Genomic DNA, 15952 nt, shown 5'->3' with positions numbered 1-15952 from the left:
TATGCTGAAGCATCCAACTTCCACAGGACCAAGGGCCTCCACTCCTATTGATGAGAGATAATGCAGTTCTCTGCTACATTCAGAGCTGAAGCCATGGACCCATCCATGTATACTCTTAGGTTGGTGGTTTTGTCCCTGGGACCTCTCCAGTTAGTTGATATTATTGTTCTTCCTATGAGGTTGAAAGGAACCTTCAGCTCCTTCAGTCCTTCCCCTAACTGTTCCATTGGGTTCCACGAGATCAGTTTGATTGTTGACTGTGAGCATCTGTATCTCTATTAGGTGCTGGTAAAACGTCTCAGGGCACAGCCATATCAGGCTCTTTTAGCTTCTTGGCATCAATAGTGTCAGGGTTTGGTGTTTGCAGATGGAATGAATCCCTAGGTGGGGTGGTCTCTAGATGTCCTTTCCTTCAGTCTATTTTTCATTTTTTGTCTCTTTCTCTCTTTTTGACAGGAACATTTTTGGTTTGAAAAGTTTGAGATGGGTGGGTGGCCCCATCTCTCAACTGTGGGCCGTGCCTATCTACTGGAGGTGGTTTCTACAAGTTTTACCTCCCCTTTGTTGCATATTTCAGCTGCAGTCATCCCCACTGGGTTCTGGGAGCCTCTAGCTTCCCTGGCACCCGGGACTTTCTATTGCCTACCAACGTTCCTCATCTCCCTCTGCTGCATATATTTTATTCAATTTTCTAACCATCTGTACCTCTCCCTGCCCCTTCCAATACCTGATCTTGCCCCTCCTTTTTCTCCCTCCCAGTTCCCTAGAGTGGGGAATCCACCAAGAAGAATGTGGGCAGACCAATTGGCTATGCAAGGTCTGGACACACAGTATAGTTTATAGACTTCTCTTCTCATAGTTAATATTCATTTCCTCTTCTTTGGCCTGTGTGTGTCTCTGGTTGTTGTTTATATAATATTACAAGGAGGCCGCCCTCACGAAACTCCAGAAATACAGTCACCTAAGCAAGACATGCATAATGGCACAGTCAATTGACATGTCAGAGTAGATGAAGGGAATGTTACAGGACTCTACCCCTAGAATAGGAATTATAGGCCATTAATGCTTGTTAAAAGAGGAAGACAGGGTCTTCTCCAGAAATGATCTCCCTAACTTGTTATTATCTGCACCCAAGCAGACAACCTTAAATGTGTGTGTATGTGTGCATATGCATGTACATACACAAATATATATGCAGCACTAAATAGAGTCAGTAGATTACATGTATTTGTCTGTGTGTAAAGTGTTTATACACGTTTGTGCATATGAAACAATAATAAAGATAAAATCATGAATTTGAGAGGGAACATGGGAGAAATTAAAGTTGGTAGGAGAAGGATGGAAGAGATATGAATACATTGCAGACACGAAAACACTCAAGAAAATATTTTAGATTAATCAGAAATAAAGTGTTGATGTTAACTTGAAAATTGAAAGGTTTCTATGTCCAACTGTCTTATGCCTCTAACTAGCATTCCTTCTTTTTGAAGATCTTGGTCATTTTCATGCTTCAAGATGTAAGTGACCAAGCAGTGCTCATTACCCTCATCTAGTTCTCTGATCTCATCACCCTCATCTAGTTGTCTGGTAGTTTTGCAATAAGTTAGGTACTCTTCAATTAAAAGCAGCTATGGGAAATCTTAAAGGAGCTGACAAGCCTCTGATCCATTCTCTCTCCTGAGCTATTGCACTTGGGTCACCAAGGTAACTTGATCTCAGGTGTCTCCAACCCATCTTCTCTCATTATGGTGCAGCTTCTCCAGCTGCACACCACTCTTTTTGACAGAACAAGTTCTTAGGCAATGTCTTTCCTCCAATCTTTTCCAAATCTAAAAGAGACTAAGGGAGGAGAAAAAGGTACTTCTATTTTCATTTGCATTTAGTTAGTATAAAACTATACATATTTATGAAGCATATCAAATGTTTTAATATATGCACTAATGTTTTATGAGGTCAGCCTGGTATATGCAGAAAATTTGACAACATCCAGGATTGCATAAGGAGGCACACTCAAAACAAATAAAAATGGTCAAACAAATAAAAAAGAAGGAATATGATAAAAAAAATGCTTGCCCTAGGGGATCATAGATCTTCTCTTGGTTCTTACTAAATTGCTACTTATTAGTTTATCCTACAGACATATAGGCCTTGCCATATCATTTTCTGCAACTTGGATATTCTCTTGTACTTATTTTCCAAAGAAAACATCAAAGGCTTATTTGAGAAATTTTAATTTTTTAATTTTTATCTCTCTTACAACTTTATTTAAAAAAGAGGGCGCATATACAGATTTTTAAAAGCATTTTGGCATAACACTATATGAATATTTTTGTCAGTACTTAATTCTTTTAGAGGCTTAATAGCATGCATTGAAATCCCACTAATTACAATAAGCACAAAGTACATGAAAGAAAGAACATAACATGAAAACAGTCAGTTTTCTTGGTGAATATAGTTTAAGCATAATGATCTTTGAATACAAAAATTTCCACAAGGCTATATTCTTAGCTCATGAATTATTAATGATTTAAGGTCCACGTGTACCACACTCTGAGATGGTGCTATACAGTTTTGATTTCCTAAGAAGGACTGAGGCTATCATTTTTTGGCCTTTGTTTTTCTTGGGCTTCATGTGGCCTGTGAGTTGTTTTGGGGTGTTCAGAGCTTTCTGGGATTAGTATCCAATTATCAGTGACTGCATATTGTGTCTGTGCTTTTGTGACTGGGTTACCTCACTCAGGATTATATTCTCTAGATGCCTCCATTTTCCTAGGAATTTCATAACGCCATTGTTGCTGATAGCTGAGTAGTACTTTATTGTGTAAATATACCACAATTTTTGTATCCATTCATCTACTGAAGGACATCTGGGTTCGTTCCACCTTCTGACTATTATAAATAGAGCTGCTATGAACATTGTGGTGCATGTGCTCTTATAGTATGTTGGAACTTCTCTGGGGTATATGCCCAGAAGTGGAATAACTGGTTCTTCAGTTAGAACTATGTCCAAATTTCTCAGGAACTGCCTGACTGATGTTCAGAGTGGTTGTACCAGTTTACAACCCCAACAACAGTGGAGGAGTGTTCCTTTTTCTCCGCATACTTGCTAGCATCTGCCTGCCATTTGAGTTTTGGATGTTTGTCATTGTGAATGATGTGAGGTGGAATCTCGGGGTTGTTTTGATTTGCATTCCCATGATGACTAGGGATGTCGAGCACTTCCATAGATGCTTCTCAGCAATTAAATATTCCTCAATTAAGAATTTTTTGTTTAGCTCTGTACCCCGTTTTTTATAGGGTTGTTTGATTCTCTGGTGTCTAACTCCTTGAGTACTTGGTATACATTGGATATTAGACATCCATCAGATGTGGGGTTGGTAAAGATCTTTTCCCATTCTGTTGGCTGCCATTTTGTTTTCTTGACAATGTCCTTAGCCTTACAGAAACTTTGCAATCTTATTAAGTACCATTTGTTAATCTTTGACCTTAGAGCTTGAGCCAGTGGTGTTTTGTTCAGAAAATTTTCTCCTGTGCCTATGTGTTCTAAGGTTTTCCCTACTTTCTCATCTAATAGTTTCAGTGTATCTGGTTTAATGTGGAGATCTTTGATCCACTTACACTTGAGCTTTGTACAAGGAGATAAGAAAGGGTCTATTTTCATTCTTTTGCATGCTGAGTGCCAGTTGGACCAGCACCATTTGTTGAATAGGCTGTCCTTTTTCCATTGAATGCTTACAGCTCCTTTGTCAAAAATCAGGTGACCATATACATGAGGGTTCATTTCTGGATCTTCTATTTTATTTCATTGATCCATGTGCCTATTTCTGTACCAGTACCATGCAGTTTTCAGCACAATTGCCTTATAATGTAGCTTGAGGTCAGGGATAGTGATTCCCGCAGATGTTTTCTTGTAGTTGAGGATGGATTTTGCTATTCTAGGTCTTTTGTTATTCCATATGAAATTGCACATTGATCTTTCCAACTCAATGAAGAACTGGGTTGGAATTTTGATGTGGATTGCATTGAGTCTATAGATTGCTTTTGGTAGGATGGCCATTTTTAAATTGTTGATCTTTCCAATCCATAAGCATGGGGGATCATTCCATTTTCTGAAATCTTCCTCAATTTCCTTCTTTAGAGGTTTGAAGTTCTTGTAATACAGGTTCTTCACTTGCTTAGTTAGAGTCACACCAAAGTATTTCATACTTTTTGTGACTATTGTGAAGGGTATCTTTTCCCTAATTTCTTACTCCACATAAACATGTCCTTTGATTATAGGAAGGCTACTGATTTGTTTGAGTTAATTTTGTATCCAACCACTTTGCTGAACTTCTTTATCAGCTGTAGAAGTTCTCTGGTGGAATTTGTGGGGTCACTTAAGTACACTATCATGTCATCTGCAAAGAGTGATGTTTTTACTTCTTCCTTTCTGATTTGTATCCCCTTGATCTCCTTTTCTTGTCGAATTGCTCCAACCAGGACTACCAGTACTATGTTGAATAGGTAGGGGGGAGAGTGAGCAGCCTTGTCGAGTCCCTGATTTTAGTGGGATTGCTTCAAGTTTCCCACCGTTAAGTTTGATGTTGGCTGTTGGTTTGCTGTATATTGCTTTTATTATGTTTAGGTATGGACCTTGGATTCCTGTTCTTTCCAAAACTTTTAACATGAAGGGGTGTTGAATTTTTTCAAATGCTTTCTCAGCATCTAGTGAGATGACCATGTGATTTTGTTCTTTGAGTTTGTTTATATGGTGGATTACATTGATAGATTTCCTTATATTAATCCATCCCTGCATCCCAGAGCTGAAGCCTACTTGGTCATGGTGAATGATCGTTTTGATGTGTTCTTGGATTCGGTTTGCAAGGATTTTGTTGAGTATTTTTGAATCAATGTTCATAAGTGAGATTGGTCTGAAGTTCTCTTTCCTTGTAGGGTCTTTGTGTGCTTTAGGAACGAGAGTTACTGTAGCCTCAAAAAATGAGTTAGGTAGTATTCCATCTGATTCTATATTGTAGAACAGTTTGGAGAGTATTGGTATTATGTCTGCAATAAATGTCTGATAATATTCTGCACTGAACCTGTCTGGACCTGGTGTTTTTTTGACTGAGAGGCTTTTGATGACTTCTTCAATTTCTTTAGGTGTTATCGGATTATTTAGATGGTTTAACTGGTCCAGGATTGACTTTAGGATCTTGTATCTGTCTAGGAATTCATCCATTTCCTCAAGATTTTCCAACGTTGTGGAGTATTGGCTTTTGTATTAGGATCTGATGATTTCTTGAATTTCCTCAGTTTCAGTTGTTATGTCTCCACTTTCCTTTCTGATTTTTTAATTTTTATACTCTCTCTTTGTCTTCTAGTTAGTCTGCCTAGGGGTTTATCAATTCTTTCGATTTTCTCAAAGAACCAACTCTTGGTTTTGTTGATTTCTCCAATGGTTCTTTTTGTTTCTATTTGGTCTATTTCTGCCCTAAGTTTGATTATTTCTTGCTGTCTCCTCCTCTTGGGTGTATCTGCTTCCTTTTGTTCTAGAGCTTTTAACTGTGCTTTCAAGTTGCTGATGTATGCTCTCTCCATGTCTTTTTGAAGCGCTCAGGGCTATGAATTTTCCTCTCAGTACTGCTTTCATTGCATCCCATAGGTTTGGGTATGTTGTGTTTTCATTTTCATTGAATCCTAGAAAATCCTTAATTTTTTAAAAATTTCTTCTATGACCCTGCTATCGTTTAACAGAGCGTTGTTTAGTTTCCATGGGTATGTGGGCTTTTTGTTGTCTTTGTTGTTGTAAAAGACCAGCGTTAGACCATGGTGATCTGAGAGGATGCATGGGAGTATTTCAATCTTCTTATATCGATTGAGGCTCATTCTGTGTCGTATTATGTGGTAAATTTTCGAGAGGTGCCATGGGGTGCGGAGAAGAAGGTGTATTCTTTTACTTTAGTATGATATGTTGTGTAGATATCAATTAATTCTATTTGTTTCATAGTCTCTTCTAGTTTTACAGTGTCCTTGTTCAGTTTCTGTTTCCATGATCTGTCCATTGGTGATAGTGGGGTATTAAAGTCTCCCACTATTATTATTGTATGGGGTGAAATGTATTTTTTGAGCTTTATTAGGGTTTCTTTTATGAATGTGGGTGCTTTTGTATTTGGAGCATATATGTTAAGGATTGAGAGTTCCTATTGACAGATTTCCCCTGTAATAAGTAAAAAGTGTCCTTCTTTATCTTTTTTGATAACTTTTGGTTGGAAATTTACTTTATTTGATATTAAAATAGCCACTCTACCTTGCTTCTTAGGGCTGTTTGCTTGGAAGTTTTTTTCCCACCCTTTTACTCTGAGATAGTGTCTGTCTTTGTCTCTGAGATGAGTTTCCTGTATGCATCAAAATGCTGTATTTTGTTTATGTATCCAGTCTGATAGCCTATGTCTCTTTATTGGGGAGTTGAGATGATTTATGTTAATAGATATCAAGGAATAGTGGTTTCTGTTTCCTGCTATTATTGCTTTTGTAGGTTGAGTTGTGTCTGTGTCTCTTTCTTCTTTTGATTTTCTTGCTTAGGAGTTTTCTTTTTACTAGATGTAGTTCCCCTCATTGTATTGCGTTTTCTACCTCTAATTTGTTGTAGTGCTGGGTTTGTGGTCAGATATTGTGTGAATTTAGATTTGTCTTGAAATATCTTCATCTCTCCGTCTATGGTGATTTATAGTTTTGCTAGGTATAGCAGCTTGGGCTGGCACTTGTGCTTTCTTAGGGTGTGCATGATGTCTGTCCAGGCTCTTCTAGCTTTCATAGTCTCTGTTGAGAAATCGGGTGTGATTCTGATTGGTATGCCTTTATATGTTACCTGACCTTTTTCCCTTACTGCTTTTAGTATTCTTTCTTTGCTTTGGGCACTTGATGTTTTTACTATTATGTGTTGGGAGGTATTTCTTTTCTGGTCCAACCTATTTGAATTCTGAAGGCTTCTTTTATGCTCATAGTCATCTCATTCTTGAGGGTAGGGAAGTTTTCTTCCACAATTTTGCTGAAGATATTTACTGTGCCTCTTAGTTGATAATCTTCTCCCTCTTCTACTCCTATTATCCTTAAGTTTGGTCTCCTCATTGTGTCCTGGATCTCCTGGACATTTTGTGTTAGGAGCTTTTTGTTTTTTGCATCTTCTCTGGCTGTTTAGTATATGTTTACTATGTTGTTTTCGGCCCCTGAGATTTTCTCTTCCATCTCTTGTAGTCTATTGGAAATGCTTGCTTCTGTGACTCCTGATTTCATTTTTAGGTGTTCTACCTCTAGGGTTATGTCTTTTAGTGTTTTCTTTATTGTGTCAATTTCTGTTTTAAATTTCTTCTTCCATTCCTTTATCTTTTTGGTTCTGTTTTCGTCTAGTTCTTTGAGTTCTTTGAGTGATTTTCTTGTTTCCTCTTTAAAAGCTTCTGATTCTTTTTGCCTTTCCTCCCGTTCTTGTTTAAGTATCTCTATTAGCATTTTGAGGTATGATTTCAGGTCTGCTTCTTCTTTTTCTGGAGTGTTTGGCAATCCAATGTTTGCTGTTATGGGAGAGCTGGGTTCTGGTGTTGCCAGGTTGTCCTGGTTTCCTTGGGATATACTCTTTTGCTTTCCTCTTGCCATTTTGTTTTCAGTGATATGTTCTTACCTTTCCCTTGTACCTGGGCTGTGTCCCTTAATCTCCACTGGTCCAGGTGGCGGATGGTCCGAGCAGAGCAGTGTTCTGTGCCCCAAGGATGCTGGGTGGGAACAGTGGTCCTAATGCTATGTTTCTGGTCGCTGGATCAGGCAGGGCTTGAGTGTGCTTTCCTTGCGCACTTGGCAGAGATCTCTCTACTCCCTGGCTGCTCAGATTTCCTTCTCACCAAGCCTTAATCTTTGTGAACTGCTGGTCCAGGTGGCAGATGGTCCGAGCCCTGTTCTGTGCCCTAAGTCGCCGGATGGGAACAGAGGTCCCAATGCTGGGTTTCCGGTCCTTGGATCAGGCAGGGCAGTGGCGTGCTTTCTGTGTGCCACCGGGTGGGAACAGAAGTCCCAATGCTGGGTTCCTGGTCCCTGGATTAGGCAGGTCAGGGGCGAGCTCTCCGTGTGCACTTGGCAGAGATGTCTCTGCCTCCTGGCTGCTCGGGTCTCCTACTCACCAGGCCTTAACCTAGAGATCTTTAAAACAATAATTCAGCCAGAATTTGGATTGTTTCTGCCATCACAAAGTTGCCACTGTTATCGGTTAATGTGCATGCATCAATTCATTTATTTTAAGTATGTCAAAAGAATTACAGTCATCAATTGTGTTTCCTAATTCATCTATAACTTTCAAAGGAAACATCAGTACTCCCTATTATTTAAGAAAACTATGTGGTTCCATTTGGAAGTTAATGCACAGTAACTTTGTTAATTTTGTAGGTTGTCCTCTAACTCCTGCATCAAAGCAGCCAAATGTGTCCCCAAACCTGAATAGTAGGTAAATAAAATGTTAAAAACAATCCCAGCAGTATGTTTGAGAGTTCTGGGATTATTTATGTTTGTACACACAATGTTTTCCTCTCCTGTGTTTACTGCTACATAATGTTGCAGTTTTACAGCTGATGGAATTAAGACGGTGGTATCGCAGTGATGGCAAAGCTGAGCAAACCAACATGTTCCCTTTGGCTCAGTTCTATCATTCCATCTGGAAGAATTTCTGGGGTCTATAATTCCACTTAAAAAAAGACGTTTCCTATTTCTTCTACCTTACATGTTTTGTCTTAATAAGACTCCACAGTAATTAAATAGCATTGACCTATCACATTTTTTTTTCTCTTGGAATTATTTAGTTAATTATTTTTGTTTTGCTGTGTATAGATATTTTTTTCCTGGCCACTATTGTTAATATGTGTTTAATTTTATAATTTATATTTCTAATCAATTTGCCAAAGAGTCAAATGTTTAAAAAATGATTTTTGGTTGTCAACTATAATGTGTGTACTGTTCTACTTCCATTTTTTGGGGAGTATTTTTATAAAATGGGGTGGGATAACTTGTCTCATAGTCTTGTACAGCTCTGTCTTTTCAATCTCAGTTTACTCATTTGATGGGAGACACACCTATGAGGAAATATCAATATAAATTTAGACAATGCATCTTAAAGATGCAGAAATAATGTCTGTGCTGTCAATCATCGATTGCTATATTTGTATTTATCTTGAAAAATACTTTGGTTCTAAAATTTAAGCTTTGGACATCTCTGATCCACACTGGTCAATATTAGGCAAGGCCATGTCTACCGCTTGGGAGGCTCAAGTTAGATAAATGAAGAGTAAATTCTCAGTACATACTTACTGCTATTATAATTTGTGTTATAATTTCAGATGAAATCTTAAGTTCATCTAATCTTTCTATGATCAAGAAATGAAACTACAACAACATTTTCTCTGTACATATGCATAGAATTCATAACTATTTTCTGGCAAAAGAGCTCCCTAACATAGTACTTATGCAGCCCAGTATTAGCCTCTAAAAACCTTTATTCCACCTCACTCCAGCCCTCAAGGACAAAGCTAGCCTTGACCTCAGTATCTATCTGTTCTCTGTCTTTGGATTTCTATGTGTTGGTAGCCAACCCTGATGTAAATGTGCACATTTGTGTGCATGTGAGAGTTCATGTATTTGTGTATACATGTGTGTGTATGTCTATGTGTTTGTGTGCTCATGCATTTACATGTGTGTTTTTCTACTAACTTCTCTGGACTTCTTGATCACCTGTCTGAATGATCTGCAGAAAATAATTGCAGATGTCTAAATCAAACTTCTCCTGCTATGAAATTGTCTCTCCAGTAAACTGGATTGAAAATTTTTCTACCCTTATCAGAAGAATGAAACAAATCAAAATGGTAAAACAAATTAAGTCAAGCTGTTACTATACATGGGGTACCTTATGTGTTCTCACTTTAATAAAGAGTGGAGAGATTTAGAAATTTCTGTAAAACTATACAACAAAGGCAGCATATTTTCTTCCTAATCTACATGTATTTTCACTAAAGTAAATTAAGGCTGACAACAGTCTGAAGAATGGTCTATAAGGTTGATCCGAACCGTGTGTGGAAACAGAGCAGGGGCTGATGTGGTTAGAGTAGAGATGATCGAAGAACAACAGGAATATGATTGGCAGTTTACAGTCTACCTCTAGCGACTGGAGAACTGACTTTTTCTCCTTTGCTACTCCACAACCTAGGGATTCTTCTCCCTCTGTGAACTAGAATAATGAAGCAGGTGAATATGAGTACACACAGAGCACAAACTTGGCAGAGGCGGAACCAGAGGTTATGGCTTGGAGGAAGCCAGAATCCTGCAAATTCTTTCTCATCAGAATGCTCCCCTCACCCAAAATCTTTGCCTTTTTAGAAAGGTTGCAGGTAGATTTTTCTTGAGCTGTCCTTCATTTGCCCAAATTCAAAGTGTGATAGAGAAGTATTCTGGACTCCATGTCACTCCCTACAACCAAAACATAAATGCCTCTGTGCGTCCATGTGTCGGTGCAGTCACAGGTGGCGTAAGGTTGATCTATGGCCTGATCCCCCTCAGGTACAATTTCTAGATATCTATTCACATAAGTCAAAGAATTTAAAAACAAACAAACAAAAATTTTAAAAAACTAAGTTTTTTAGGTTCAGTGGATAAGTCCTCAAAATACTTAATACGTAAGGGAATGAAAAACGACACCCTGAACTACACCAACGTTTAAAACTATGAGTGAACATTTGATTTCCTATCGGGTTTCTCAAACTATCATTTTTTAAGTGGTTAAAATAGAATGGGGAATCCGTATGCGTACACATATGGAAAAGTGTTTAAAAATTGAAATTGGATTCTTCAAGTCTCCTCGAGATAGAAGAATTATAATAAGAAATTTAAAAATTCCCTCTTGGAGTGGAATAAAATGTAAACCCTGGTTCTTTTGTAGTTACGGTGATACTACAGACCACAAAATTATAAGCCTAGTAGCACAGTGCAGAGAAATGTTCTTTTCCCCCTTCTTACCTGATTCTGACAAACAAGTGTCTCCCTTGTTCATGTGTAATGACGTGACTTAGTACACTGACATAGCTTCCTAGCAGGCAGCGCTTGTGTATGTGTGTAGCCCTTGTTACTAGTCATGTACTCCTATATGCAGTTATTTGACTGCTCATGGACACAATTTGCTATGTAAAACATTTTTCATTTTTCATTTTAGATAGCTGATCCAAAGGTAGGAGATAACACTTCAATCATTCTTCTTGATGATGATCTCCATTTAATTATTTCTCTTGTAAAAAAAAAAAAGTGCACCAAGAGCCAGCCTTCTATTTATCACTAGACAACTAGTTGACATACAACAGCAATATAACTTGTCTTTTATTAATTTTATTCATAATTAAAATTTCATTTGAAAGTACCAAATTAAACAGATAAAAGTTGAAGCCAGAAAGAATTTGAATGGGGTGGTAATTATGCTGCAGGATTCCTCTGGGTTGCATTAGAAATCTAACTACTCTCTCCAAGATTTCATTAAATCAAGCTGTAAATGAAAAATGTAAAGAAAATGAAGAAGAACTGAAAAGAAAGGTTGACAAATACTCTAGCAGCTGATGGGCAAATATTCAGTGGGAAGTGAGTAGAAGTCATACATTTAATGCAAAGCTTGCCCACTGCTTCTTTTTCTTTTCTAATGCGGCAGGTAATAATTGCTTTCTTTTATTGGCACTATAAAATGTAGTTTCACTTCAGAAAATTTAATATTAAGCAACTTATTTAAAAAGGAGGTTGATAACTTTCAATTTGTAATGAAAATAGTTACCACTTAAGTTATTTATTGGCTTTAAGGTAAGGAGATAATACTACATCTTATCAAATAATCTGGAATTATTTTAGTTTGTATGGATAATTATGAAAAAAATATCTTCTCATTCACTTAGACTTATTGGATCAAATTATTAGTCATTAAGAATTCAAGTACTTTTTAAAGCTACAATGATATTTAAAATTATTAGGGTGTAGTTTCCTTCCTAAGGTATGATTAGAAAGTCATAACAGCATTTCTTGTGGACAGGTGGATAGCCTGTGCATGTGTCTTTATTCAAACCCATGCCTTTAGTACTGGCCTTCATTTTGGTTGTCCGTAAGCACTTATCCACCTGCTTTCTGTATTCATGAGGATTTGGATCATCAAACCCAGAGCTCAAAACAATGATGATATTTATTCTTCCATGGATGAATTTACATTTGATCTTATTGTAAACTATACTGGTCTTGTTTCTACACACATGGAATAAGTTGTTGTCTCAGAGAGATCTAGAACCACTTCTAGGTCAACCATTTAACATTTCTAAATATAGAGTGACAATAAATATTTAATAGCACATGGCTGTGACACACACACACACACACATAAACACACACACACACACATTTTTCACTTCAACAGAATTCATTCTATGTTTAGTATGGTTTAGTTTATTTCATACCAAAAGAGAAAAGAAACTGCCCATTGGTGTTATTGATGAAATGCTACAATTAATACATAAATAGTTTATTAGAATAAATTTGAGAAACTAAAAGGATAGAATCTGTTTCTGAAATTTTAAACTGTGGTGCTTTTTCCTTATATGTGTGAATAGAAATGTCTTCTGGTAGTGCCAAAAAAAAAAAAAAAAAAAAAAAAAAAACTTTCATACTAATGTAAGCTTTATCCTACTTAATTATTAGATAGTTACTAAAATTTACAGAAGAGAGTCAAATCTTTAACAACATACATAAGCCAGTTGTTGCTTCAATCATTAAAAATTAAATAGCAAATATGCATAAGATAAAGAATAAGAAAAGAAAACATTAAGTCAGTGGGAGGGGGTGAGCTGTATCTCTCCCTCTCCCTCTCCCTCTCCTGCTCCCTCCCTCTCCCTCTCCCTCTCCTTCTCCCTGTCCCTCTTCCTCTTCCTCTCCCTCATCCTCCCTCTTCCTCTCCCTCTCCTGTTCCCTCCCTCTCTCTCTTCCTCTCCTTCTCCCTCTCCCTCTTCCTCTTCCTCTCCCACCCCTCCCTCTCTCCCCCTCTCTCTCTGATCAGCTCAGTTGGGTTTTAACAGAATAGGAATAGGTCCATTTCCCAAAATGTACCCAAATAGGGGCTCATTTCTTGAAATGCCTACAGTTTGTTTTGGCCATCAAATTAGATAAGATTTTAAACAGTCACATCAATATAAAATGCTATAAATAAAATTTTACAGTTGAGTTTCTCACTATGAATACACTGATTTCTATTATCAGAAGTAATTTTTAGCAATCTTTATATATATTAAATGGTATAAATTGTATTCATTATTGGTCTCATAAAGACTGAAGATTGTACTGTACACACTAGGAGGGGGACAATGTAGAAGGGCAGGTAAAAGAGAGAAGTCAGCCACCTTAAGAAGAGCAGATCAAAGTTCCAAATAGCAATGACTGTTAGAGTAAAAAGCATTTACCATGTTATATGTGCATGTACTGTGTGTGTGTGTGTGTGTGTGTGTGCATGTGAGAGAGAGAACATACATCTAGTGCTCATGATTGTATGATTATTTGGGGGTTATATTTAAACCCAATAGTACTATTTTTCTATAGGAAACAGAAGTAAATAACTTATATATGAGTAAACCAAAATCAGTCTTTTTGTGTCTTATACCTCTAATGAGAGCAGAAATAAAGACACTTTAAAAATTCAAGACATAAAATTAAGAATTAGTGACATATAAACAAAATAACACATAAAACAGAGAATTATTAAGAGACACATCAAGATAACAGATTTTTAGATACAGAAAATAAAATGAAAAAGCCTGACATACATTTAATTAAAGTTCCTCATGGTTAATTAAAGTTCCTCATAGAAGAGGAAGTAAGAGCAAAGCTAATGTTTGACAAGGTTTTTTCCAGGAGGAATGAAACGTATTTCTAGGACATTAGATTTCTATCACTGTGGAAACAGTTTTGAACAATGTAATAACTACAAGAATATAATTTTTTACTTCACAGTTGTAGCTTTCAGTAATTTGGTAAAAGGGAAACAAGTGTGTGAGTGTATGTGTGTCTCTCTGTGTGTAAAATCACTAGCTTTTAATGTATAAACTGGATATATATATGTATATATATGCATATATATTCATTCATGTCTTGCATAATGAAAGTTTGGTAATTGGACCTATGACCCTGGTTCCATATCATTATAACTGAGCAGAAACTTACCATTGCTTAAAGTCATCACAACACACATTCCTTATGATGTGGTGAAGGTAGCATGAACTGCTGGTTGTATGAAGTTTTAAGCCATGAACTTGTGTGCAGTTATCATGCCTGAAAACTCATATCACTTTCTGAGTTTGATGCATTTTTAGAATCTTCTAGTGTACTACTTTTTACAATAAATTTGAATTAGCACATAGAATATAACATTTCCTTATGATATTCTAACACACACACACACACACACACACACACACACACACACACACTACTGTACCTTGCTGATACCCACACGTTCCTACGGCGCTCTTCATTCATTTTTCTGTACTCTCTGGTCTCTTCCTCCTCCACCTGTCCACATTCTAGTTTCATGTCACATATACATGGACATGCACATCGATAAATCTCTAGGCTACATATGAGAAAGAACCTATGATAGTTGTATCTCTTCCTTATCCATGGGTATCAAGAGAGGGTAGGAGGAGTGATGTTTCTCGTCACAGATTTAGAGCTTATTGCTGTCCTATCTATTAAATCACATTTCACCCATAGTTAATACACTTCTACCAATAGAATCGATATTAGTTGTGGATAGCTGCAAGGTGCCGCACCCTGAAGATGGCACTGGTTTCCGCCTTTCACCTCCTTGATGGTGAGTGCTCTCAGTCATAAACAACTCCTTATTTGGCTGTGCCTGTTCAGCTTGCCTGGTTCCGTATTGAAGCAGCCTATCTGCAGGGCACACTTGGCTTACAGGGGTTGGAGGGCTCAAGGGGATTTAAGCCGTTCCCTGGGCGGGGGAGACAGAGGCAGAGGCAGAAACAGAAACTTGTTCAAGGATCCTGAATAAACTGCTTGAAGATCTTCCCCGGGTCTTGTCTTCCTTGCTGGTAGAGGTAGGGCATGGCAATTAGTTTTCTTCTAATTTATAAGGCCTAGTGTTCTGTAATCTTAGAATGTAAGTAAGCAAGATGTTCAGATAGAAAAGATCTAATCTTTAAGGTTAAGTAGCCAAAGGCTCTACTTGATGTTTAAATTAGATTCAAGACCTTTGATGTTCTCACAATAGTATTGAAAATTCTATATAACTAGTTCATTTCATGAATTTTGGAGTTTTCCCACATTAATGTACATTCTTAGTCATACAACTAAGTTTTCTGAGTGTTGCTGAACAGAGAATTTACAGTTTGAAAAACTTAAGAGACCATTCAAGAGCACGTGACATTTTTTAAGATTTTTTTTCAAAATCCTTTTCTCTTTTTATTTTATCTCTTCACAGCTGTTGTACATTTTTTTAGGAAGTAACAACTGGCTATTTTATTTTTATTTTGTTTTACTTTATTTTATTTTTTCAATTTCATTGGAAATTCTCTGTGTTTACATTTCAAATATTAACCCACACCCACTCTCCTCCTTCCTCCCCCTCAACTTTCTTCCATGAAGGTGCTCCCTCTCCCAACCACCCTCTCCACCTCAGTGCCTTGGCTGTTTGATGATGTTGTTCTTCCCATGAGGTTGCAAACCTTTCAGCTCTTAAGTTCTTTCTCTAGTTCTTGCATCCGGGTCCCCGTGTTCAGTCCAATGGTTAGCTGTAAGCATCCTCATCTGTATCTACATGATTCTGGCAGAGCCTCTGAGGAGACATCAATATCTGGATCCTGCCAGTAAACACTTCTTGGCATAAGCAATACTGCTTGGTTGGTGAGGTTGTAAACTG

The sequence above is a fragment of the Micromys minutus genome, assembly GCF_963924665.1.
Source record: "Micromys minutus genome assembly, chromosome: 1".
In the NCBI taxonomy this organism is placed as follows: Eukaryota; Metazoa; Chordata; class Mammalia; order Rodentia; family Muridae; genus Micromys; species Micromys minutus.
The sequence above is the reverse complement of the archived record's forward strand: the minus strand, read 5'-3'. Positions refer to the sequence as shown.